Source organism: Phalacrocorax carbo, chromosome 2, assembly GCF_963921805.1.
Source record: "Phalacrocorax carbo chromosome 2, bPhaCar2.1, whole genome shotgun sequence".
Classification (NCBI taxonomy): domain Eukaryota; kingdom Metazoa; phylum Chordata; class Aves; order Suliformes; family Phalacrocoracidae; genus Phalacrocorax; species Phalacrocorax carbo.
The window spans coordinates 156,139,421-156,154,161 of NC_087514.1; the positions used below are offsets into that span (position 1 = coordinate 156,139,421).

At 42.5% G+C, this 14,741-nt stretch overlaps 1 protein-coding gene across 1 annotated transcript in view; it reads left to right on the forward strand.

The window, feature by feature from the left end:
* The first annotated feature begins 2,904 nt into the window (after positions 1–2,904).
* LARP4B (La ribonucleoprotein 4B) overlaps positions 2,905–14,741 on the forward strand; it is a 57,481-nt gene continuing 45,644 nt past the window's right edge. The window contains exon 1 of the mRNA XM_064444998.1: positions 2,905–3,264. The gene's annotated coding sequence lies outside the window, so the exon portion shown is untranslated. The remainder of the gene's footprint in view (positions 3,265–14,741) is intronic.

Genomic DNA, 14,741 nt, shown 5'->3' on the forward strand with positions numbered 1-14,741 from the left:
GAGGAAATCATAAACACTGTAAAGCCGAAGCATCCCAGTACATTTAGTGATCTTTAAGGGTTTGAGTTTCTGACCTCTCAATTCTAGGTTTCGCTTCCAGGAATACTGTAATTTTTGCAGTTCCTCTTCGTAAGGAGTTACCTTCTTAAATATACTGAATAAATACCTAATCCTTTTTTGCTGAACTAGGAATCCCGATTAAAAAAACCTTACAAAATATAACAAAATATCACTAATATATAGTGCCTTCCACATCTGTTTGACCACAGATCAAGAAAGAACCAACTAGTTAGTCTAATCTTGCTTGGTTTTTGTGGACTAACAATCCTATTGTTCACATGCATTACTCCTTCAGAGATGTATTCTTTCTCCAGACTGATGAGTTTGAGCTGTATAAGAAATAGGAGTAGTTTCTATTACCACATAGCATCCATTGTTGATCTGTAATTTACTCATTACTCATTGAGCACACATTCCTCAGCTACAAGCGTACCAAGGAAAAACTCAAAACTCTTTGATCTCAGCAGTGTACCATTGAAAAATTGAAGCATTCGGTGATTAATTTCTACATCCCCCACACTAAGAAGAGAATTAGAAGTGGCCCAGACACGTGAAAAACTCATATTACTTTATGGAAAAAGCACACTAGTTTGGCTGTTACTCAACCACAATAAAACTTAACAATAAGGAAACAAAAATCATAAACCCAGCACATATATATTGACACGTCTATCAATATATAGCATTTTTATAACATTGGGCTGTTAAAAAAATTCGTCTCAGAGTATTTTTCTCCTTTAATAACAGGTAAGCTGCCTTGGGGAAAAATCCTTAACAAACAGATGAAATCTTACACATTAAAGAAAGCTCTTACCTACAATGAGGCTGCCTCTTACACTCATCTTTGACAGGAATCAGTCCTTTGCTCTGTCTCATACACTCCTTCAGTTACAGAAAGGGGGAAGGTGAGCTCTGCAATCTAAACCCTGAGTTAGCAGAAGGAATGATACAGCGCGGTCATCTTATTGGTCTGACGTGTTTGGTTTTCTGCCCAAGTGTTGCATGGGGGTATAGCATGGGGTTGATGTGAAGACTCTGTCTCTAAAGGGGTGAGTATCGGGAATTTTGAGGCCCTCTAGAACAAGGATATAATGGGGCTCATGATGTTTGAGAGCTTAAAATTAGACCTTTCTGTTTTTTCCTTTTCTTGACAAGCAATGTAGTCTGCTGAAAATGAGTCTGGTGTTAAAGAACAAAATTATATTAAACTCCTTGATAAAATAAAAAAGAATTAGGAATAGCAATTGTTACACTGTTTTTACACTTCTAAGTAATCAATTCTTTATACAGCAGCTGCAGGGTGTCCCCCTAATGGATCAGTCATACTTCCTGCACTGGTGGAGTTATCTTCTGTCTTTCTAAATACCTATGCTCAAAGCTAAGTTTTATTGCTTCCCCTGATCAGGCTTTAACCTAGCCATCTTCCCTTGCTCAGAGTTTCTTCTTCATAAGAACTGTGTAAAGCTGAAACAACTTGGTAAGGAAAACACTGCCTGTGCTCACAGAAGCACTCGTTTGCCCAGGAATAAACGTTGAGACACACCTCCCTCGGAGGAACAGTAAAGCTTCACGTCTGATAAGACCTGACCTCATTTCAGGCACTACAATGTGCTTTATTGCCTCTACTAGCTAGGGATTTGGAACAGTACAGCAACCTTGAAAACAGTTCCAAAGGGCACTTGGGTGTCATTTGAACAGGTCTTCTAAGTTAATTGCAGTATTGCCTCTATGGGAATTTGCTGCAGATACCCTAAAGGCAGGAGTATGACTCTTTATCAGAAGGGATTAAAAACAGGATCCAGGAGGCCCTATCTGGATTAATTTCTGAGACGCAGATAGGCAGCGATGCATGGTACAGATAACTATTGCCAGCTGCTTGTGAGGTGATGTAGTTTTGCCACATCTGAGGTAGATGGCAAGCTGAGGACTGGGAGCAGTCCTGGAAGATGAGTCTTTTTAAAGTCCTGAGAAGAAACCATGTCTTCCATTTGCATAATTATCTGTAGTTAAAAACAAATTATGATCTGTACTAAATAACTAGAACTGTTTGACAAGACTTGCTTGTTCCTTGGTCAAACAAAAGAACTCTTGAATCTCTTGGAATTCACCACAATTTCTTGTAAGTGAAGATATACCCTGTTCCTCAGCGTGGTCAACTGGGGCCGAGGAGTCAGAAGAGCCCTACTGAGAGTGGTCTCCACGACCCACGTGAAACAGCAGGCTCTGTAATGAAATATTACCCTAAACCCCTCCTATTTATCGCTTCCTTTTGGGGCCACAACCACTCAGCCTTACTCCGCAGAAGCTGCTCTACTGGGGGCAGGAACATTCTGTGGTAGAATATGTCATTACGGATGGGCACCTGGACCCTCCTGCTGCGGCCGTGACAGCTCTTGGGAAGGCGACACCGCGCCCCACGCCAACGCCGCCCCGGGCAGAGCCCCAGCCGAGATGGCATGGCATGGCATGGCATGGCATGGCATGGCATGGCATGGCATGGCATGGCATGGCATGGCATGGCATGGCATGGCATGGCATGGCATGGCATGGCATGGCATGGCATGGCATGGCATGGCATGGCATGGCATGGCATGGCATGGCATGGCCCCGCCCGCCGGCGGGGCTACGGCGAGTGCGCGGGGATAAAACACCGCGGCTGAGAGGGGCGGAGCTGCCCCGCCTCCGCGCGCTCTTTCAGAGTGGGTGACGTTAGGCGCGTCACGTGCACGCCGCGCGTCACGCTGCGCGCGGGTTCCCCCTCCGCCAATCCCTGGGCGCCGGTGCCGGCCGAGCGCGCCGCTCCGCGCGGTGTCGCCGACCAATCCCTTCCGCCGGCGGAGGAGGGACTTCCGCTGGGAGCCGGAAGCGGGTCTCTCATGCGAGCGGGTGGTTGAGCCTCGGCTGGGAGACGTTCGGGCCCCGCAGCCGCCGCCGCCGCCCCCTCCGCGCCCCCGCCCCGCTGTGCTGCCGCCGCCCGCGCCTCCTCCCAGCCCCCGTCCCGCTCTCCGCTACCCTTCTCCCGGCATCCGGCGGCGGTGAGGCCCCGGCGGCGGCGGCGGCGCAACGAGAGGCCCCGGCGCCAGCGGGGAACCCGGCGGGAGCGAGACGCCCCGGCGCCAGCGAAGACCCGACCCCCTCCTAACCCCCGTGCCAGTCCGTCTTCTCCCCGTTGGGGCCCGACCCGAGGGCGGCGGCTGGTGACAGGTGAGTGCGAGGGGCCTCCCGGCGGCGGCCGCGGCGCCCGGGCCGCTCCTCTGCCCTCCTCCACCTCACGGTGCCTCCCGGGGGATGGTGGGGCTGGGGTGGGGGGAAAGGGTACCACCTGCTCCGCCGCTCCCCTCGCACCGGGGAGGCGGCCGGAGCCGCCATCTTCCCACCCGAGGCGGTTCCCGGGAGAGAGGCGGGAGGGAGGAGGAGGAGGCATCCCGGCGCGGGGCCTTGGCGGCGGCGGGGGCATGAGGGCGAACTGCCGGGGCCGCTCCCGCACTGCGGCCTCGCCGAGCCCCGCCGCCGGCACCCGTCCCGCCGGCCGGGCTTTGCCCCAACCGCCTCGGGCCGGCGGCCTCCGCGGGCAGCGGCTGCGAGCGCCGTCGGGGGCGGCGGGGAGGGGCGGGAGGCGCCGCGGCGGGCCTGGAACACCGGCCGCAGCGGGTGGGAGCTGCGACCCGCTCCCGGGGGGCGGGGCGGGCCCCTCGCCGGCCGCCCGGGCAGGTGCCGCAGGGTAGCGCCGGTTCCCCGAGCGCTGGGGCCGGCGGGGGTGAACCGGCGGCGCAGCAGCAGCGAGGCGGCCGCGCTCCCGGGTCATGGAGCGCTGCCTGTAGCAGCAGCCGCCGCGCGGACGGTGGTTTGCCCCCAGCGTTTTGTTGTTGTCCTTGGGCCTTCGCTGGCTGCTCCGGCGAAGTTGTTTTCACTCTCGGTTTCAGTTCGTGCAGATGCTCAAAATTACTACGTAGCTTTGTCCACGGTTTAACAGATGCACTCTTGCCAGTGTTTTGCGAGGTTCCTGTGTGGCAGATAAGTATAATTATTTTTATTCTGCAGGTAAGGGAATTGAGGCAAAGTGGTTAAGACTTGCCTGTGGCCACAGAGAGAGCTGTTTTCAAAACCACTGTTTAAACTTGAGTCACGGTTGGGGTAAAACCATGGGAATTCTGGCTTCCGATCCTGCGTCTTGTCTCTGGCCTAGTTTTGTTGGCCTCCGTCTGAATCCTTAGTAACACTGGAGTAGGAATCTTTCTTAAGTACTGCCTCAGGATTGCTTCTGAAAGGCTTTAACCTTTCATGTGGTTTAAGGTTCATGTCAAACTTACCTGGTTTTTAAGGATTGGATAAATTTTCAAAGGCCAAAGTGTGTTGCGTTTTTTTTTAAACTTGCTGGAATTTCACAACTCTAGGGTTCCGATTCTCATCTGGTAACTGTTTTTATCAGTTGAACTTTCACTTGTTTCCTGCTGACTTGTAAGTGTTTCTTCAAGTTAATTCTTGAGATACGACGCTAATCAGGTTAATCACTCTAGCTGTTAGAGGAACACTGATATTTTCTGGTTTTTTAATTATTTTCTGTGGGAGGTGAAAGGTGGGAAAAAAAACTAGGGTGAGGCCTGATAAAGCACATGCAGAAAACAGCACCTATTTTACATAGGAAATTTTATTCTAGGCTTGTTGCTATTTATATGGAAGCCAATTATTTGTCTTATATTTTGGCAAAAAAAATCCTTATTGAAAGAAATAAAAGGTTTGCATAAGTGAATTACTATAAAACATTTGACCTCTTGGATATTCCGAAATAAGTGATTGTATATTTTCATGGTACTTAAGGACCCAATTAAGTGCACACAACTTTCTGGGTTAGATTGAATGTTTCCCTTGTAATTCTTTGTTTTTTCAAGTGTTTACACACAAACACCTTAAGGGAATAAAGGTGACAGTGCAAGTGTGTTCTGCCTTTGTTTTTTATGTTTTGCTCTAGTGCGAATGTGCAGATAGAAAGGTATGGATGACTGATATGTGTATACATATATAGCTTAGATATGTGGCTGGAACTTAAATCTGTGTCAGTACAGAGCAAGATGGAAGATAGATTGGGAACTGGTAGGCAGTTGTGAGGGCTTTGGTGCTTTGGGATTTTTTTTTTGCTTCAAGATGTGGTAACCATACAGGCAATTTCTGGCTTTGCTGTTTTACTTCATTAGGGTGAAATTAACTACTTGGTTTATTTTACCGAAATGCAAAATAAGCATGGTAAGGTTTGTCTAATCTACATGTTCTGTGGAGATCTGTTGCTGTGTCTCTTAAGTCCCATATCTGGCAGTGGCTTTGGCTTTAAATCAGTTGTGAGCTTAATTGGCATGGCAATATAAACTCTTTGTTAAATACATATTACACTACCTCACAAAATGCGCATGCTAGACACGGAAAAGCCATGTTTCTGGCCATAGTGCGTGACAAATCTGAAGTGACAGCTTGAAAGGTAGAAAAAGAGTTGCAAAGAACAAAGTAATTAGGTGTAGATGCATTTCATCAGTTTAATTTTTTTAAACTAGTGACTTTTTGGCCCTTTAGCACCATTAATGTTTAATTCTATGATGCATGTATATATTAATCAGACATTCACATTCTTGTAAATTAACATGTAAGGCACACAAATAAGTGTCTAGAGCACTTGACTTTTCTTGTGTTTGTGTTGGAAGGAGCAGGTTTTGTCAAGGGCAGCAGCTTTATTGATCTTCTTGAAGAGCACTCTTGTCTTGGAGATGGTCTGTGAAGGAAGGTGCAAAGGTGGCTGTAGAGGTAGCAAACAAATGGAGTGTCAAGAAGGCTATCGCTGGCACAGAGGGAAAAAGGCAAAAGAGACCAGATGAAGAAAGCAAAGAAACAGTTTCCATTCTGGAGAACATCAGTCTTTGGGAGTATGATTTTTTGTGTGTGTACACACAGGTGAAGAACAGTTGCATGATGTAAAAAATGCAGTTTACATGGTGTTCTGTTCCTTTAACACTAGCAAAATAACATTTTTGGACAATGTTTGTATAACTCTTAGAAGTACCTATTGAAAATAGTCTTTGGCTGGATTTATTTCTGTATGTAATCAGTGATATTAAACTACCATGAGTATTGCCAGTCTCTTGTATTTGTGTTCAGAATGGGCAGACAGGTATGAGTAGGAAAGGAAGGATGTTACAAAATAGGACGTTGTAAGGAAGAAAATTAACCCCTCCCCCTGCAGTTTTGTAAGTGGTGATAGTATGTGGACAGCTGTGTAGAAGATGGCAATAAAAGCTACTCTTGTAGTAAAGGCCCCAGAAAAGTATTTGAACCAAATACCTTATGGTTCCCAAAGCAAGGCATATGCATGCTGAATGTAATACTGCCATTTTAATCCATATAAAACAAAATATGGACAGGTGGTTTTCATCACATAAGCCAGTCATTAAATTAGAGCAGGGAAAGTGATGTAAAACTTAAACTTTGAAATAATGCTAGTTTTATGTGATAACTCAAAAAGGAGAAAACAGGCATGTACACAGCCCTGTCCCCACTGAACTGGTAATAGGCTTTATCAAAGTTACCAGCTGAAAATGTAAATACAGCTGTACACCAGTGCTGTGGGGAAGTTGTTTTCTTTTCCTATGTGTTAACTCCTTTGTGCAAAATTCAAGGCAAGCTAGTGTATCATAACAGTCAGACATGAAAATAGAATACCTCTAAGCACTTTCTGTGACTACAAAACTCAGTGATATTTCACCTGGTCAATAAAGATAATTTGGTGCTGTGTATAATTGAAGGAACTGCATAATTGAAGAAGATCCATTGGTATTCCAGCAATCTGTTCCTTTCTCTTTAAGGATATGCTGGCTTTGACTGGCTCATAGTAACAATTTATCTAAAACCAGTAAGTTTGAGGAACTTCTTGGAAACAGGAGACTAGAAATTGGTTTCTGTACCATTTAAATTAATTTAAATTAATCTAGCCAAGTTCCACAAAGTAGTACAAGAGAGAGAAATTCCATTAATTGGTTCCTAGCTGATATTTCTTAAGCTTTAGTGATGTGATGGAGCCAAGCGTTTATAATCTGTTGTTTTATTGGTCTTTCATGTTTGCATGTTTTGTGTGTGTTGCTGTTACCCCCCTTTAGAAAGAGCACGTATCCTCCCCTCTATTAGGAAGTAGGTGCTACAGAGTAATACCTGCAGACAGCAGAGGTACTTTGCAGTACTTAAATTAGGTGTGACTGTAATACAGCATAATTGTGTGATTAGGATAGCCATGGCAGTGTTCGTTCTGTGATGTGTGCTACTGCAGGTATTTTGTGTCTGGCTATGTGTTTCAGGAACAGCAATTAACTCCAAAATTGGAAGTCTGACGGGGTTACTAATATGTGGCTAGCTACTTGGCCTAGAACATTGCAGAGAATTGGGGAAACGCTGTTTTGATGCCCTGATGAATCACCAATTTCTTTGAGCCTTAATCTTTTCTAACGCTCATTTACCATGGAGGGCTGGGCTATGCATATTCTGGATCCTGTCAGTCCAGCTCCTTAATGGGTAGTTGAATGATGTAATACAAAAGGAATCATTCGTTCATAAGCTGAATGGATTGCCGCCTCTGCACTTCTAGCAGCTCTGTTGTTCGTGTAAGGCTGTTGGCATGTAAGGACCTGGTGTCCCCAAGAGCATATCCCACAATAAAGGCTTACTCTGGGTGGCCTTTATGGGCACCTCGAGTTCAGTGTACATGTATTTAAGGTAGTAGTAGCAGCTATACACAACTTTTCGTTACGGACTGTTGCACATACAGATAGATACAAACATAGATGTCTATGGATACCCGTAGATATCTACCTGGCCTGGCAGCTTATGATGAATTAGACCCAGAATTGCTTTATCTGTTAGGGAATCCTTCAGAAAAATGCCTGTACTACTTTCACTATTGAAAACAGCAAGCGCTGGTGACACAAAGACTTTGGAAATTACACCTTCAGGTGCTATTGGTAGCTCACATGGGACTTCTTCAGGAATATACTGAGTTTTGAGCATAGTTGTAGAGCATACTGTTGTTTAAAACTTGTGCTGGGCTTTTTGCAGGTCTAAATACTGTATAGCTTAATTTTGCTTTTAGGTTTCCTGTGTCGTCTTGTATAAGTATCGGAATGTTGTTTTCCCTGTGCTTGGATTAATTCTACCTCAACTTCATACTGGCCCTTCTCTGCTAGCTTCTGGAAATAAGCAACAATGATGAATATTAATACTTTATCAATGGTACTCATCAGGCAGATTTCCATCTGCCTCGCTAATGGACTTACAAACTTACTTCAAAAAATTGTTGATATCTCTTACTTTGTTAGTGTTTCTCTGGATTCTCAGCAGACCTGATGTTCTGCAATCTATTTTCAAGTATTTTATAATCATAGGATGCCAGTGATCTGACACAGAATCTTGAGAAACAAAACATTAGTTAAATAGTAATCATGTTGAAGAAAAAAATATATTTAACCATTTGATAAATCTCACTTGTCAGAAACTTAATGAAATGCTTGAGAAGCTTTACAGTGGAGTCTCCTGGCAGCTTATGGTTTTGTTTTGGGTCAGTGTTGGTATCCATAAGCATATTTTTACAGGTTGTGATGCTGTTGCAGGTTGCCCCGCAACAGAGTCTGACTCTGGCTTTTGTTCAAACAAGGAACTGATGAATCAACAGGCCAATGTCCAAAGTAGCCTGCTTTTTCATACCCTGGCACTGAAGGTTTATGCTCAAATGTTTTGATGTAGCCTACTGGTTTTTGATTCTTGTTCTCGGAATTAGAAAGATAGAGCAAAAGTGAAGAATTCATCAGGACATGGTTACATTAAGTGCTTATGAAATAGCTGTATGTGAAATTCTGTATGTGCAGAATTTGCAGTCTTATCTCAGAGTTTCATTCCCATTCACTGTTGTTGCTTCTCAACAGATAGGGACAGAAGATGGTAAACGTGTTGCTTTTTAAAGCAGCAAGGCAAACAATTTGGGCAAAATATCATTGCCTGTGTTGGCATATCTCCAAGATCTTGGGTTTGTGTCCCTGTTCCTGTCTAAAGCTTGTACAATTTTTTATAATAGATCTCTAAAAGATTTATATTTTAAATAAGGGAGTAAGGTCCTTTTTTTATGAACATGTTGCAGCTTAGCTTATCTATTTTGTTATTTTCTGTTTCTTAATTATCGTTGTGTATTTTAACTGCCCGGATTCAAGGAATCAGTGGAATTTTTAGAAGAGTTTGTGCCCAGTTATTTTGACTTGCAAGGAAGAATTATTATCCTTAAATCCAAGCTCCAGTATTGGAACAGTCCATCCTTTAACAATGAGTCAAAACCTGAATTACCAGTAGTTTTGATTACAGTGATACTCTAAAAAGGTGGTGTGCTCGAACTGTGAACAAATGCGCACCCAGTAGGTGATAGTCTTTCATTCAGTGTTTCAAAAGTAAGCAAGAGTTGCTTCTGATCTCAGTGAAGCTTGTAATGGAGGATGGTGGCTTTTTTCAAATGAGGAAGTAATACTAAAATGACTGGATTATTTGGGTTAAATTCTATTTTTGACAAAGAGGTTAATGAAATAATCATTGGCAAAAACATTAGCTTCCTTTTCTTATTACAAAACCTTAAAGTTAAATGATGCTTCTTCTGTAAGTAGTTTAAGTTCACTTTAGATTTGGTCTTGAATGTGTTTCAAAACTTTAATGTATTTTAGGTAAATGGGTGCATTTCAAGTTACCTGAAAAAAAACCCCAAACCCTAAAGGCTGAGGGGAGCTTGTCCTAGACAGTTTGTTTTGCAGAACAACCGTTTATTAACATAGTCTTTCCATAGTGAAGGATTGTTCATGTTGGAAGAAAACTTTTCATTTTTTCTTAGCTTTTATCACTGTAATTATTAACATCTTATTTGGTTCTATATATGCCTTTTATCTGGATTTTGCGTAGGTGCAGACCCTTTCTCTCTCACTTTTCTCAGACCTGTTTTGACCAAAGATATCTTCTAGGAGCACTGTAACAGCTGTCCCATCAGTCTACATCAGGCTAGTTCTGCATGCATCAGAATTTGAGATCCTTGGTGTAAGATTTCTGCTTCCCTGAATTAGGCGTTTATTGTGTGGTCTGAGAATGTGATGATAAAGAACTTAGCGAATCGGTTTTGAAGCTCTGTGTGTGTGTCTTAAAGAATAATTCAAAGCACTAAAAATATTAAGTGTTCTGGAAGTGCCTAATATGGTTTTTGACCTACTCTTGATTAAGCACAGCACTGATTGCAGGCTTGAAACATGGAATCCAAATAATAACAAAATTCTAAGATAAGCTTACTAAGACCTGTTAAAGAACATCAGACTTCTAACCTCACCCTTGGAGCTGCTCTTAATATTAACCTTATAGTTTCAAATGACATTTTAAGTCTCGTCTTTCACAACAAAATACTGCATCCTCTTCTGCCAACTTTTGAATTTTTCTGGAGAATGCGCTGTCTGTAAAATCCTGCCCAGCAGAGCTGGGTTAGTTATTTCCTTTACCTTTGTGAACTGTACTGCCTAGAGTCACAGGCATCGTGAGTGTGCGTTGGCACTTTCTGGTTAGCAGTGTAGTGAACTGTGTGGAAGACTGAAAAGATCGTATTGGTAAATAGGGAGGAGGAACATTCAGTAATTGAAACAAGGAAGTTCGTTACTCCCAGCATTGCTAAACTGACACTCTTTATGCACAACGCTTAACTTGTTCCCTCTAAGCAAGTGCTAAACATACTGGTGCTTTCTCATGTGTTGTATCTTTTGAAGACTCATTGTTTCTCTGAAGAATTAGGAAAGGCCAAATAGACCATCAATTGCTTCATCTTAGCTTTAAAAATTTGAAGCAGCTAGTAAAATACTGTAGCACTTGCAGTTGTTTTGTGAAATAAACATAATTTATAAAACGGCAGGTCTGCTTAGTATGAGACTTGGCACACTGAGATGCCGGCAAGTCTGTTAGCTAGCAGAGCTCAGTATCTTTTCTACCTTTCACTCCAAGTCAGGAATCAGTTTGTCTTAAAATGAAAACCACCTCTCATGATGAAAGTGCAACAGTTTCTGTAAACTTTACTGCTCTGTGTGGGCTGTTAGCATACTTAATGGTTGCTTCCTGGATGGAAGGATTGGGATGGATGGAATGGATTAGCGCTCTCTTCCCTTCAATAGATACTTAAAAGAAAAGCAAACCCCCTAGGTGAAATGACAGCAAGCCAGCTATGTGGGGAGGGAAGGGAAACAAGGAAAAGATACTATTATGCAAGATATTATCCTTGCATAATAATTCCTCATGTGTGCATGAGTTCAGAGAAGATATGACGGAATGAGAGAGACTTTGTATCCAGAGTGCCAAAGTAAACCCACCTCCTGGAAATAAGGTGTGTGTTAAAATGAGGAGCTAGAGTTTAGAGGAAAAAGTATCGGAGAAGTCTTTCATGTGGCTTTTTCTGGTAGCCATGTCAGTCTCTTCGTGTGGTGTCTTGGTTCGCTATGGGAAGGAGTAACATAGGCTGAAGATATGTGGAAGTTCTTGAAAACTTTCCCTTAATTTAAATCAGAGTTTAAGTTACCATCTAGTGTTCTGAAAATGCCTATTTAAAAATAGTATAGAAATGAATAATATTTTGTTAAATGCATAGTCATTAGTACTAATAGGTATTAGCTCCTGCCCTATCCACTCCGGGGCAAGCTTTAATTTTCTTTCCAATTCAATTTACTGCTTCCAGTCAATTTTGTCTTGGTCTTCTGCTTTTTGTGTGTACAGAGGCGTTGTGCAATTGTTAACACATGTGACCTCAGTGCAGACAAGCAAATGGATGATGGCAGTCGGTGAATTTTATGAAGTTTTGTGTTTCATGGCACTAAACTTCAGAAGCAGATTTTTGTGATGCTTTCCTAATGTTTGCATTAAGTGGAAAAAAATTTCCGCATCAGTGAACAGTGTTTGACATTAAAAAACGGTATTACATTAAAAGCTTGGAATAGTCTCCCATCTAATTTGTAAGCATAAAGATATCTGAAATTATTGAGAAGCTTTGGCTTTCAGAGAAAAATGCAATTAGCGTATCAAAGATTGGTCACACCAAAGTGTCTAGAGATAATATTTGTGTAGTAGGTAAACAATTTCAGCAGTTAAACTTATGCATATTAGTAAAAATACCACCACTTTTATTTGCATTACCTTACCTGTGACTTGTCTTTGCAGATCAGAATCCCACTGCACTGGACACTGTGCCAAGCACAGTCTGTTGCCTTGTAATTTAGTCAAGTGTAACAGGTAAATGCAGGTGGATAGGAGCATTACAAGAAATTGAGGTGAGCTCTGGGTTATTAGAATATGATGCCTGTGCTCTGATGAAAACCTCCTCAGTTTTTAAAGCATATTAATATTAAAAAAATCTTGAGGAAGGAGGCAGCTTCCATCACATTCTTCAGTCTCTTAACCCATGTTGGGCATAAACCTCGGGGGGGTGGGGTGGGGTGGTTTATACTGGGCCATTATTTAGGCTGGCTGTTTTTAGAAGATTATATGAAAAGTTAGTCTCCCCTCTACAGTTAGGCTCATTTAACAAATGTGTTCTCTATTATACAGCTTGGAAGCAGAGGTAGATGTGAAATGCTGTGCACAGTGTGGGGTCTGGAGCTCCAACCTTGTCCTTCTGTAGGTACTTTGAAGCGTTGTTGCCCTGTGTTCAGGCATAATTGGTTTTCTTTTTTTTTTAATGCAAAAGAGCAGTGGTTTGTATTGGCCTATTCTTTCACTCTTTAATTCCGCACAGGCATTCTGTTGGGACTTCCTTTGTGAAAGTCCTGCAGGTATATTACTGTTGTCTTTTTTTGTCTCTCTCGGAACTACCTGTGACTCTTTGTAGGCAAGAGCAATTAGCAGCAGCAGAGTGACATGGACTTAACCTCTTAAATTTCACTCAGAACTGCAGTACTCTCCTGCTGATGGTTTCTTAGAGACCAGGCAAGACGGATTAATAGCATCAGTTGTTCAACTTGGGTCTTCTCTCCTCTACTGCTCTTCTAGTGGTCCCAGAAGTGAAGTATGTGCACAACTACTGTGTATTTCTCCATTTAACTGTCTGTAGGAAAGGGGGATTGTTCATATTTATTCCAATTCTGTCCTTGCTGGTGATGTTTTCTGTCCTGGAAAAATACAGAGAGGTACTGGGGTGGCAAGGTAGGGAGGGAGGTCAAATGCTCATGAACTTAACTGAGGGCAAGTGATGGAGTTATTTCAGTGGAAAATCATCGTACTTCGAGATACTTGCCTAATGTGCTTGAGTGGCAAATTCCTGATCTCTTTCTTGAGAAAGGTAAAAACTTTTTCTTCCAGTGTGAGATGTTTTCTGCTGTTTGTAAGCCTTGGTGATGAATGAAGAATTTGTGATTCTACATTCAGCTAGATAAAACAGCTTTTCAAGAGAGGATAGGGTTGTAGAGAGTTATGATCATAGATGCTTTATATTAGGGTAGCATCCCACCTTTGACTTCAGAATTGTCATGATTAGTCTGAGCTGGTAACAACTTTAACTCTGCCGTTTGAGGGGTTGCTCAGATAGTGCACAAATGGAAGAGTGAAGGGATTATTTTAATTGTTTGGTACTTTTTGAAATCATCTGATAAAAGAACACCTTATTGGGTAGTTATAGACATGGTAGTTATAACAGAAATTAAATATGCATCTTTATGGATAACCTGCAGGGTGTGTTCTGTTAGTCCACCTACAGTGAGGAAAACAAGCTTGTGGCTTTGTGATGGATATGCTACATGAAGCAACCCCTGTTAATTAATGAGTTGGGCTTCTTAATGTTATGTGCTTCAGCCTGCAGTCAAGAAAGTGCTGCTTCAGATTTGAAAACTGAGAACAAGCCATAAGCAAACTGAAAACTGCTCATGACACAATCACACTTGTCTTCAAGGCACATGATACTCTTACCGGGCACAAAAATTTCTTCCCAGTGGATTATTTCTGTCTTGATAGGCACTCCAACATTCTTAAATGGTAAGATTTGTTCAGATTATATACTAGGAAACATCTGGTGCATTGCATTACTGAGGAGGATGTGATCCACAGGCTTAGTCTGTTTCTTGAGTGATGTTTGAGTGTGCATCAGATAGTACTGGTGTGTAAAACTTACCTTCTTGGTGTGCGAGAGAACTGCAGAAATTCTGTGTAAGACCTTTCAATATAGTGAAAAGATTTATTTTGAGCTTATATCTATTTAAAATGCATAAAAGGCTAGCTTATAAAAAAGATAATCAAGATTATTTGTTGGTAGGGGTCGTCCTGTTAGCTTCTCTGTACTATCAAGATCTTTATTCCTGTTTGAGATTCGGTGAGTGAATAAGGCTGTAACTTTACACTCTTCCCATTCTTCTTGCTCTTGACTGAAAGAGTTTTTCATATACCTGTGTAGAGTACTTATCATTTACCACTATCAGGTTTCTTTGGTATTTTATCACCTTTGTGTAGTAACTTATTGCTTGGTATCCCTTGGACAACTAATCACTGTAATGATCTAAATTTCTAGACTTGAGGAGTAATTGGTTCTGGTGTACAGTTCCATTGCGCGCGTTTGTCTGCGAGTTAGAAAGCTCAGTAAATGTTGGAGTTGCAAATAGCTTGTAAAGCGTAGTGCA